This window comes from Vipera berus (assembly GCF_964194415.1).
Source record: "Vipera berus genome assembly, chromosome: Z".
NCBI lineage: Eukaryota > Metazoa > Chordata > Lepidosauria > Squamata > Viperidae > Vipera > Vipera berus.
Window position 1 is genome coordinate 128692769 of NC_138205.1, and position 13368 is coordinate 128706136.

The following is a 13368-nucleotide window of genomic DNA, read 5'->3' on the forward strand; positions in this document are numbered from 1 at the left end:
TTAACAACTCTGTGACTATCTTAACAACTGCAGTGAACAACAACTGTGGCAAAAAAAGGTTATAAAATGGGGCAAAACTCGCTTAGCAACTGTCTTGCTCAGCAACAAAAATTTTGGGCTAAATTCAATGGAGAAAAAAGTAAGGTTCTACATTTAGGCAACCCCCCCCCCCTAAATGTTCAGGTATAGTATAGGAGCTACCTTGCTCAATAGTAGTAACTGTGAGAGGGATCCTAGTGGACAATTCCTTAAATATGAGCCAGCAGTGTGCTGCAGCGGCCAAAAAAGCCAACACAGTGCTAGGCTGCATTAACAGAGGGACAGAATCAAGATCGTGTGAAGTGTGGGGGTTTTTTTGTGTGAAGTATTAATACTACTTTACAATGCCTTGGTAAGGCCACACTTGGAATACTGCATCCACTTTTGGTCACCGTGATGTAAAAAAGACGTTGAGACTCTAGAAAGAGTACAGAGAAGAGCAACAAAGATGATTAGGGGACTGGAGGCTAAAACATATAGGGAATGGCTGCTGGAATTGGGTATGTCTCGTTTAATGAAGAGAAGGACTAGGGGTGACAGGATAGCAGTCTTCCAATATCTCAGGGGCTGCCCCAAAGAAGAGGGAGTCCAGCTATTCTCCAAAGTGCCCGAAAGCAGGACAAGAAGCAATGGATGGAAACTAACCAAGGAGAGAAGCAACCTGGAACTAAGGAGGAATTTCCGGACAGTTAGAACAATTAACCAGCGGAACGACTTGCCTCCAGAAATTGTGGGTGCTTCATCACTGGAAATTTTTAAGAAGAGCCTGGACAGTCCCTTTTCTGAAATAGTATAGGACAGGGGTGTCAAACTGCCAGCCACGGGCCAGACGCGTCACAAGGAAACCGCGCCCACCCCATTGCCAGCAATGGGGAAAAAGCTCCAATACATCGCGCGACATCACGTGACGTCTTGAGTTTGACATGTCTCATATAGGATCTGCTTGAGCAGGGGGTTGAACTAGGTTAGAAGACCTTGGATGTCTCTTCCACCTCTGTTCTGATTCTAATTCAGATAAAGGAAGAGGGTGTGTGGACAAATGGGGCCCCTTTTGATGCAGAAAACAAGAGCTGATTGTCATATAAGACCTATTGTTAAGAAATAGGGCTAAGAGCAATAGAGTATTCTTCCAGGATAGGGTTGAAGTAGAGCCACAAGAATACTTTTTAAATAACTTTTGAAATGTTTATTAGTTAAGACTTAGAAATGGGGATGGTGTGGAGCCAGTAGACACCTGTTAGACAATGTTTCTTTATCCCCGTCTTGAAAAACTGTATAAAAGCTTGTTGAATCCTTTGTTCTGGGTCCTGGCATTTTGCTGGCTGGGACCCCTTTTGCTGAAGCCTATCAATAAAAGGAAATCAATCCTGTACTTCGTGTCTGGTAGTTTTCATCAGTTTTGCCGCCAAATTAAGGCCCAAATTTGGGGACAGCAATCGGTCCCTAAACGGACTTTTTGTAAGTCGAGGACTACCTGTATTTTAGCAGCTATTTCAATGCAACTAACAACGTTGGGAACTAAGTGATTCTGTGCTTTGAAAATCCCATGGGTAGAAAATATTTTTTTATGAATAACCTGCCCTTGTCGGTAGAATTAAATACTTTCCATTATATTAGGTGACAGGCTTTCTGATATTTTAGGGACTTTTCATTGATGCCACCTCAAAATGAATTGTCCAGAAACATTCTGCTGGGACCTGATTTGATAATTAGTTCTATTTTTTCATTGCACCATTCTATTTTTAATCAGCTCTACCGCCCAAATTCTCTGCGGAGATTTAAATCGGAAGAGAGAAAAACAAGTAAATTTGTCAAGTTCTCTAGGACGAATGTTCAAAGGGTGGTGGACCTGTGGGAAAGTGCCTAGATTGTTTTCTTTGTTCAGACCACGTTTATTTATTATTATTTTGTCATTATATTTTTATTCCTCCTTTATTCCCTTACAGGTAACTCAAGACAGTGAAGATACATAATCTTCCTGCTCCTATTTTCCCCAGAACAACAACCCTGTGAAGTGGGCTGGGCTGAAAGGAGGGTCTGGCTCAAAGTCACCCAAACGGTTTTGTGCCTAAGGTGGTACTAGAACTCACCACCTCCTGGTGATTGGCCCATAGACACCAGCCAGTATTTGTGCAAAAAACGTGACAAGAAGTTACTGTCACCGTACTGGTTTCTAGGCCAGCACTTGAACCACTACACCACCTGGCTCTCTCCAGACCTTCTCCTCATTCTCATGTCTATGTTTTCTTTCTCTTTCTCTTTCTTCTCCTCCTCCTTGTCTATCTTCCTTCTCCTCCTCCTTGTGCTTTTTCTTCTTTTCTTTCTCTTCCTTCTCTTCTTTTGTCTTCTCTTTCTCTTTCTCCTTCTCCCTGTTTATCTCCACCTCCTCCTCCTCCCTCTCTTTCTCCTTCTACCTCTCCCTCCTTCTCCCTTTTTTTCTTCTTTTCCTTCTCCCTCTCCTTCTCCTTCTTCTCATGTCTGTTTTCTTTCTTTATCATTCTCCGCCTCCTTGTCTATCTTCCTTCTCCTTCTCTGTCTCCTTCTCTCCTTCTCTATATTTTCTTTCTCTTTCTCCTCCTCTATTGTCTCCTTCTCCTTTTAATCATAATCATAATAGTAAAGTTGGAAGGGACCTTGGAGATCATCTAGACCAGACATGTCAAACACAAGGCCCGGGGGCCAGATCCGGCCCGTGAAGTGGTTTCATGCGGCTCGCGAAGCCATCCTGGAAACAGTGAGGGAACGGCCCCCACTGCCTTGGCCCTGGCCCTGAGACCCCCCTTCTGCCAGAGACCCTCAGATCTGTCCCACTCCTGCCCAGGCCCCCATAGGCACCCTTGATGCGAACGATGTAGAGCTGGCCACGCCCACCCAGCAGGCCATACGCACTCTAACCACACCCACCCAGTAGGCCACGCCCACCCTGACCACACCCACCCAGCCCCCTGAGGGCAACTGCAATGCTGATGCGGCCCTCAATGAAATTGAGTTTGACACCCCTGATCTAGTCCAACCCCCTGCTCAGGCAGGAAACCCTATTCCATTTCAGACAAATGGCTGTCCAGTCTCTTCTTAAAAACTTCCAGTGTTGGAGCTTTCACCACTTCTGGAGGCAGGTTGTTCCACTGTTTAATTGTTCTCACTGTCAGGAAATTTCTCCTTAGTTCCAGGTTGCTTCTCTCCTTGATGAGTTTCCATCCGTTGCTTCTTGTCCTGCCTTCAGGTGCTTTGGAGAATAGCTTGACTCCCTCTTCTTTGGGGCAGCCCCTGAGATACTGGAACACTGCTATCATGTCACCCCTCACCCTTCTCTTTGTTAAACTACACATACCCAATTCCAGCAGCCGTTTTACTGTATATGTTTTAGCTTCCAGTCCCCTAATCATCTTTGTTGCTCTTCTCTGCCCTTTTTCTAGTGTCTCAACATCTTTTTTACATTGTGGTGACCAAAAGTGGATGCATAATTCCAAGTGTGGCCTTACCAAGGCCTTGTAAAGTGGTTTTAACACCTCACGTGATCTTGATTCTGTCCCTCTGTTAATGCAGCCTAGCACTGTGTTGGCTTTTTTGGCGGCTGCAACACACGGCTGGCTCATATCTAAGTGATTGTCCACTAGGACTCCGAGATCCCTCTCACAGTTACTATTATTGAGCAAGGTACCCCCTATATTATACCTGTACTTTTGGTTTTTCTTGCCTAAATGTAGAATCTTACTTTTTTCACCATTGAATTTCATTTTGTTAGATAGCGCCCAGTGTTCGAGTCTGTCCAGATCCTCCTGTATCTTAAGCCTGTAACTTCTGGACTGTTGGCTATTCCTGCCAGGTTGGTGTCATCTGCAAATTTAATGAGTTCCCCATCTATCCCCTCTTTTCTCCTCCTCCTCATGTCTAACTTTTTCTCTCTCTTTCTTTTTCTTTCTCTTTCTCCTTCTCCTCATCTATCTTCTCCTTTTCCTTTCCTCCTTCTCCTCATGTCTATCTCCTCCTCCTCCTCCTCCTCCTCCTCCTCCTCCTCCTCCTCTCCTCTCCTCTTCTGGTCGGTCACACATTGAAGCAGAAGTTGTGACTAGATTTGGCATTTTTATCCACCTATTATTATTTAAACTGGTGTGGCACATACCACTCCACAACTCTGATTGGCTTATACAGTCAAGCACAAAACTTATAACAAAGTGAAGAATAGATGAAAGATGGTAAACATGATCAAGTGGGAATTGTCTCTTTACACAATGAAACAAAACCTCAGTTTAACAAATCTTAGTTTAGCAGATTTTGGATACCACAAGCACTTTTCCCAATTTTCTGGTTTCCATGCTGTCTGTACAATTTGTGTCATTTCTGCCAATTTTTGTCACTTGCTTAATAACATAATTGTGTGGTCTCTTGTGTAAAGCAAATGAAGCTCATTGCTGCAAATTACATTACATCTGTCAAATGATTTTACATCATCACACTTAAATTGATGCAAATTACATGTTAGATTTAATGGAGATTAGAGACGGGATTCAGGATACATTAACAAAGATTTAGATTATGGAATTTCCCTCAAAAATTTATTTATTTATTTATTTATTTATTTATTTATTTATTTATTTATTTATTTATTTATTTATTTATTTATTTATTTATTTATTTATTTATTTATTTGATGATTTGATTTGATTTGATTTGATTTGATTTGATTTGATTTATATACCGCCCTTCTCCCGAAGGACTCAGGGCGGTGTACAGGGCAATAAAAATAAGAATACAGGATACAAGATTTACAATTAAATGATTGTGCCCGATGCAGTAAGTTATGTTTCATGAAAGCTGAGTTTAACTATAAATATTTGCTTGCGTTTACGGAATTTGCTTAAACATATCATGCTCATTAACACAATCATCATCATCATCATCATCATCATCATCATCTGCAACATAACACCCCGGACTTAACAATTGTCGATAAGAAAGACAAAAAAGTCTGGATAGTGGACGTGGCAGTGCCTGGAGACAGCAGAATAGACGAGAAAGAACTGGAGAAGATAACAAAATACAAAGACCTACAAATAGAAATAGAAAGACTGTGGCAAAGGCAAGGAAGGGTAGTAGTACCAATAGTAATAGGCGCCTTGGGTGCAATCCCAAAACAACTGGAGCACCACTTGAACACCATCAATGGCATTGACAAATTCGCCATTAGTCAATTGCAAAAGGCGGCCTTACTAGGAACTGCTTCCATCCTGCGATGAGATCTGTAATGCCATCAAACATCCACATCTGCCTATCCCAGGTCCTTGGTAAGGACTCGATAGGTAGACAAAAATGCCAAATCCAGTCTGAACATCTGGCTGACTGTGCGAATCATTATCATCATCATCATCTTCATCATCTTTGCAAAAATACATCAAGAAATTGCAGCTTCCTGCAATAACTCCAGCAAAGCTACAAAAAAACTGCACTACTTGGAACATCTTACATTTTAAGGAGATACCTGGTTGATACCTAGGATGCTGGCAGCAGCCCGTGTCAACCATTAATGCCAGTCAATTTGAGTGTTCAGTTGACCGAGTTTCATGTTTTATGAATAAAAGTTTTATATAATAATAAAGTTGGAAGGGACTTTGGAGGTCTTCTAGTCCAACCCCCTGCTCAGGCAGGAAACCTTATACCATTTCAGGCAAATGGCTGTCCAATCTCTTCTTAAAAACTTCCAGTGTTGGAGCATTCACAGCTTCTGGAGGCAGGTTCTTCACAACCTCTTAAAGCACGCTGACTGGGGAATTCTGGGAGCTGATGTCCATGCACCTTCAGGTATGCTGGTTGGTGAATTCTGGGCGTTCTAAGTCCATTCATCTTTGAAGTTAGAATGGCACTGAAAAAAGTGACTTAGGACTGTTTTTCACACTTATGACCCCTGCAGCATCCCCAATGGTCACGTGATCAAAATTCAGATGCTTGACAACTGACTCATATTTACCATGGTCGCCGTGTCCCAGGGTCATGTTCATCCCCTTTTGCGACCTTCCAACAAGCTAAGACAATGTGGAAGCCAGATCCACTTAACAACCGTGTGACTAATTTAACAGTTGCAGCAATTCACTTCACAACTGTGGCAAAAGAGGTCGTAAAATGGGGCAAACCTTATTTGTCAACTGTCTGGCTTCGGAATGGAAGGTGGCTCAGTGGGTTAGGACGCTGAGCTTGTCGATCAGAAGGTCGGCAGTTTGGCGGGTCGAATCCCGAGTGCCACGTAACAGAGTTGAGCGCCTGTTATGTGTCCCAGCTTCTGCCCACCTAGCAGTTCGAAAGCACGTAAAAATGCAAGTAGAAAAATAGGGACCACTCCGGTGGGAAGGTAACGGCATTCCGTGCACCTTTGGCGTCTAGTCATGCCGGCCACATGACCACGGAGACGTCTTCGGACAAGCACTGGCTCTTCGGCTTTGAAACGGAGATGAGCACCGGCCCCTAGAGTCGGAAACGACTAGCACGCATGTGCGGGGGGAACCTTTACCTTTACCTTATGGACTACCTATAGCTTGCCACAAACACCTTCACATATCTGCAATGCCGAGTTAAGAATTTACATCTTTCTTAAAGAAGTCCTTTGAAGGAAAACCCTTCAGGGTTTTTTCCCCCTCTCTTTGTCTTCCCTCTCCTTCAGACCTTACAAGTCTTTTGCATCTGTAGCAAGATTAATGGGGAATTAAATGAGAGACAGATGGCTGCAGGACCACAGTCACCCAGATTTGGCTGCAACAGTATTTGGAAACTGTGTTCTAACATCCAGTCTCGTTGCATAAATTAGCCCTAAAGGCAGTCCTCAACATAACGACTACAGTTCAGCCCAAAATTTCAGTTGCTAACCAAGACAGCTGTTAAATGAGTTTGGTCCCATTTTACAACCTCTCTTGACACACTTGTTCATTGAACCGCGGCAGCTGTTAATTTTGTCACACGGTCGTTAAATGAATCCAGCTTCCCCTGTTGACTTTGCTTGTCAGAAGGTCGCCCAAGGGGATCACATGACCCTGGGACACTGCGACCGCCATAAGTATGAGGTCAGTTGCCAACCGGCTGAATTTTGATCATGGGGATGCTGCAACAGACATCCGTGTGGAAAAAAAATAAATCATCCATCACTTTTTTCAGTGCTGCTGTAAATGTTATATACAGGTAATCCTCAATCGACAACCACAATGGAGGCCAACATTTCTGTTGCTAAGCGAGACAATGGTTAAGTGAGCTTTGCCCCATTTTATAACCGTTTTTTGCCGCCGTTGTTAGGTGAATCACTGCAGTTGTTAAGTTCGTCACATGGTTGTTAAGTAAATCTGGCTTTTTCATTGACCTGAAGGTCATAAAAGGTGATCACATGAACTGCAACCGTCGTAAGTATGAGTCTGTCACCAAACGTCTGAATTTTGATCAGGTGACACAATGGGGATGCTGTTATGCAGACTTTTTTTTTCAATGCTGTTATACAGACTGTAGAACAGCACTTACTGTAGCTGTGATCAAGGAAATAAAATAATATTGATCCAATAATCACAATTTAAAATAAAACGTCAGGAAGACCGGGATATTTAGTAAAGAATGAAAATAATATTTCCTCACGAGCCTCTGAGCACAAGGGCACAGTAGCAAATAACATGTTCCATTGTCTTAGTTACTCCCACATCGCACGGACACCGTTTATGTTCAAAAGGCATCGTAGTAAATCAGTAACCTGATTTAATTTTAGTTGTAATTTGTAGCTTGTTTTTCATTCTGCTTTTTAAGCCATACTTTTATTCATGTATTTATATGGGTTTATTATGTTGTGATCCACAGCCCACGGTAACTTTAGGTGAGAGGGACGATGTAGAAATTGAATAGGTAAATAAAGTTATATCTCTCTTCAGTAACGGCTGGGCACAGTATCATCAGCACGTTTGCCACGGCTAAACTTTAGGAAAGGAGTGAAATTCAGAGATTTCTTAAGCTGGTGTCATTTCCAGCTTGTTCAAGTGTGGAAGAGAAGCAACGGAAAGTTGCAAAGTGGAAATTGCTTTCAATTACTTCCAACCCGTTGCATCCCCCTCTTTTCATTCAACATTAGCAATGATTGGGTAAACACAGCATGTGGGCAGACATTTCTTTGGAATAGTGATTCCCAATCTCAGGCACTTGCGTGTGTGGACTTCATGTCCCAGAATTCCCCATCCAGCATGCTTCCAATGCATGGACTTCAAGTCCCAGAATTCCCCATCCAGCATGCTTTAAGAGGGGTGGACTTCAACTCCCAGAATTCCCCAGCCAGCATGCTTTAAGAAGGGTAGACTTCAAGTCCCAAAATTCCCTATCCAGCATGCTTTAAGAAGGGTGGACTTCAAGTCCCAGAATTCCCCATAAAGCATGCTTCCAATGCATGGACTTCAAGTCCCAGAATTCCCCATCCAGCATGCTTTAAGAAGGGTGGACTTCAAGTCCCAGAATTCCCCAGCCAGCATGCTTCCAATGCATGGACTTCAAGTCCCAGAATTCCCCACCCAGCATGCTTTTAAGAAGGGTGAACTTCAACGCCCAGAATTCCTCAGCCAGCATAGAATTCCCCAGAGGCATAGACTCACTTAAGGCAGGGATTCACTTAACAGCTGTGACAAAAAAGGTCATAACATGGGGCAAAACTCATGAACTGTCTTGCTTAGCAATGGAAATTTGGGTGCTCCATTGTGGTCTTAAGTCGAGGAGTACCTGCATTTCCAGAAAATACAGAAATCACTCATCTGAGATGATCCTAAAGTTGAAATATTTCTCTTTTGCATTAGTTGACTGTGATGTCCTGGAAACCGTAGCGGAGATATGGGCGGTTTGTTGAATTTGTAGACAGTCTTTAAAGCTCAATTCTATTCTTAGAAAGCTGAGACTCACATGGCAAAACAAGATAGGATTAAGACTGATTTATTTATCCAGAACCAAGAAACTTCTCTTTTCTCTTGTGATTTTTCTCCGCATTGTTAGACGAAAGCTGGAGGGAAGTCAAGGCGATGTGTAAACAAGATGCCATCAAAAGACCGTGAGAAAATGGATTATGCAGGCCCCTGGTGAACCAACATTAAGAGATTTGCCCAATGATGGAAAAAGGCCTCTTTGTTGGGCAAAGAGAATATTTGTAGCTCAAGGTTCAACTCTAGTGTCCTTGGTGCTCTCTGAGCTGGGTGGTTTTCTTGCAGACGTTTCATAACCCAGCTAGGTAACGTCATCAGTGGTGTAAGGGAGTGGGGTGTGTGGGGAGGAGGAGGAGGAGGAGGAGGAGGAAGAGGACTGTAGGATCCTTGGTGTTCTCTGAGCTGGGTGGTTTTCTTGCAGACTTTTCATTACCAAACTAGGTAACGTCATCAGGGCTAGAAACTGAAAGATCGGAACACACCTCTCCAGCAGCAATGCACCAGATAAGCAGGGATTAATACCAGATAACAACACCAGAAAACAACCAAGGAGAAAGCATTATTCTAATCAAGGAATTATCAGGAAGAAAACAACATTCCTACAAACACTGACAGGGCAAGCTATGTCTGCTCCCTTCTAGCACTGATGATGTTGCCTAGTTGGGTGATGAAACGTCTGCAAGGAAACAACTAAGCTCAGAGAGCACCAAGGACCCCACAGTTTATTTATTTATTTATTTTATTACATTTTTATACCACCCTTTCCCGAAGGACTCAGGGCGGTTTACAGGGTGATTAAAAACAAAAATACAAAAGTTAAAAACAAATTAAAAAAATTATATCCGTCCCTGAACAAATAAAACCTCAGTTAAAATTAAAATTAAAATAATTAAAATTAAAATTCTCAGCCTGGGCCAGAGAGCTCGAAGAGCCAGGTCTTCAGGTCCCGGCGGAATGAACGGAGGTCGGGGGCAGTCCTCAGCTCCACTGGCAGCTGGTTCCACAGGGCAGGCGCCCCCACTGAGAAGGCCCTATCCCTGGGTGTCGTCCGCCGGCAATCTCTTACCGGTGGGACCCTGAGAAGACCCTCCCTGTGGGAGCGCACTGGACGAAGGGAGCTTGATGCCGGCAGCAGGTGTTCCCTCAGATATCCCGGACCCAAGCCATGTAGGGCTTTATAGGTCATCACCAGCACCTTGAATCTCACCCGGAGGGCAACCGGAAGCCAATGCAGCTTGCGGAGTAGAGGTGTTACATGGGAGTATCGGGAGACCCCCATCACAACTCGCGCGGCCGCATTCTGCACAGTTCAATCCTAAACCACCAATATCTGCTTATATTGTCTCTTACAAGTATGCAACCACTTAATACCCAATTCCACACAATTCTGGGTCAAACATAAATGTGGCCCCCTAAACATTTTTTCTCATTATTCACAAGTCTCTAAGCTCTTCTTGCTTGGAAGGAGAAAGAATCAAATTCCCTGTTTGAAAACAAAGCATTCTTACGTGGTGTTCTCCAACTGAGCTGGACTTCCGGATTGCATACCAGTAGAAAATTAAGCAAATATAATCTAACACAGCTGGTGAAGGAAGAGATAGCTTTGGGGGGCAATGTAATAGCAGAATTGGAATTTGTCTGGAATGGAATAAGGACTACTGCTTTGGACAGAGGGCTGGACTAGATGACCCCCAAGGTCCCTTCAGCCTTAGGATTCTATGATTCCCAACACTGATTTTCCTAAGCAGAGAAAGTCCTGGGGGAAAAAAAGGGAGTGAAATATTTTTTTCTGGATTTTTTAGAAAAGCAAGACCATCTGCACTTTGAAGTGAATCTCAGTGTTTTATTACAGTTCTCCTGGCGCATACATTTTTATAGCCTGTTGCCAGGAAGACAATTAATAAAAGCTTGTGCAAGAAATTATAAAGCAAAGAAAGAGGCATCAAGTTTCCCTAAAGTCTGAGGCATCGCAGTCTGGAATCAAGCTGGTTAATGTATGCTGATCGAACGTGACAGAAATTAATTTAAAAATTAAAGTTGGATCCAATCTGTGCTGTCAATTTCCTTGCATCCTCTCTCTGTGCGGTGTGCTGTAACAACGTGCAAAGTATAAATGTGCTTCCTGGAGGGGGAAAAAATCGCCACAGAAAAAGACGCTGGATAAAATAATGCAAGCACCTTCGAAGCGTCCTTTTTCGTCATTAATTCACAATATGCCTTGCAAATATATAGAAGAGAGGGCGTTGCAAACAGACTGAACAGACCTGGAGCTGAGGCTAATTACGCAGACTTCAAACTGGGTATTCCATTTTTTTTCAACTTCCAATAAATTATATTTAGGAGGAGAATAAAATAGAACGTAGCTGTTCACGCCTCCCTGTAAGATTTCGGAGAGTGGTTTTAAAAGATGCACAAGACTTTCTTGGTTTTAAAAAAACATACAACGGTTCGACGACTTACAATGGTTTCATTTAGTGACTTTGAAGTTTCTGAAAGAAAGGGACTGATGACCATTTTTCACATAGCATCCCCATGATAACGTGATCAGAATTCAGCCGCTTCGCAACTGACTCATATTTATGACGGTTGCAGGATCATTTGATCCCCTTTTGCAACTTTCTGGCAAACAAAGTCGATGGGCGAAGCCAGATTCATTGTGACTAACTTAACAAACGGCAATGATTCACTTAACGGTGGCAAAAAAAGTCATAAAATGGAGTAAAACTCACTTAACAGATGTCTCGCTTAGCCAGAGAAATTTGGGGTTCGATTGTGGTCGTAAGTCGAGGACTATTGTATAATAAAAGAAGGCAATGCAACATTAACAAGGGGGAATCTGTCCCTCCTTGACTTAAGAAATCACAAATTAAGACAATTGGTTTTTAGACTAATAAAATCCAGTCAAAGGTAATGCTAATTAAGCAGCCAGCATTAAATGAGTGTTTTGCTTAATTAAAATTACCTTATTTCCTTTCCTGCCAAACTGTATGTCTGAGGGAGGTCAAGCTTGAGCAGGGGGTTGGACTAGATGACCTCCAAGGTCCCTTCCAACATCATCATTATTATTATTATTATTATTATTATTATTATTATTATTATTATTATTATTATTATTATTATTATTATTATTATTATTATGTTAACAGCCTGATCTCTAAACCAAATTAACTTCAGGAATCTCCAAACTTGGCAACTTTTAAGACTTGTGGACTTCAACTCCCAGAATTCTCCAGCCAGGGGAATTCTGGGAGTTGAAGTCCACAAGTCTTAAAAGTGACCCCTGGATCCCCACAACCAACATCAGCTGCTTTTCCTGGTAGGTAGAGGGAGAAGCTGATAGCCAGGAGAATTGGCTCTATAGCTTGATTTTACATACAATGAGTCCTCAAATTACGACGGCAAGTGGGAGCAGAATGTTCATTCCAGTCATTTTCCCAATACTTTTCGGGCACAGTTGTTAAGTGAATCTTGCAGTCGTTAAGCAAATCCCCATGGTCTTTGCTTGTCGGAAGCCTGCTAGGAAGAGCGCAAGTGGGGAATCACATGTGCCTTTAGGATGCTGCAACCTTTGTAAATTGTGCCGAGTCTCTCTTGATTCTCAGAAATTTCATTTATAGCTGTTCCAGGTCTATTTTATTGCTGGATGATGTTTAAAGAGGTTTTTCCAGTTTATTACAGCAGGGTCATCTGAGTATTTAATGAACCCCAACTTATTGGCTTAACATAATGAGTTGTTAAGTAAGCTCATCCTGTTTTTTTAGAGTCATCGGATGTTTCATTTTGCAACAAAAATCTAGTTTGCAAAGACTGGGTGGGGCCAGCGAGTTTCAGTTTAATGCTTTTCAGCCCAGGAGACTTCTGCAAGGACCACAAAACACACAACTTTAAAACATTCCCACTATAAAGCTAGTCCTTTGTTTCAAGTTACAATGGGACTGAAAAAAGGGACTTTATAAAATATTCAGCCTGGGAGGGAGAAAAAAAAAGAGTTGCAGGTTATTCTCTTCCATTAGTTTGAGAAAAACTCCAGAGGTCATCTAGTCCAGGGCTTTTCAACCAGTGGTACGGGTACCACCTGTGGTACATTAGCACCTGGCAGGTGGTACACGGCCATCCTAGAAAAGTGGTAGCGGGGGAGGGGAATGAGCTGAACCGGTTGCAGCACCGCACAAGCCTGAGCGAGAGACGGCTGGAGCTGCAGGGCTGTCAGGGCTCAGCGGAAGCACCAGGATCAGCGCCAGGATCCAGCTGGACCTCAGCGCTAATTCTGGTGCTTCTGAGCCCAGAAGAAGCGCCAATCAGCTGGAATGTTTCAGCATCTCCAGGGTCTTGTGATTTACATTCAGATGCTTGGCAACTGATTCATATTTATGACGGTCACAGTGTCCCAGGGCCATGTGAAGTGACCAAA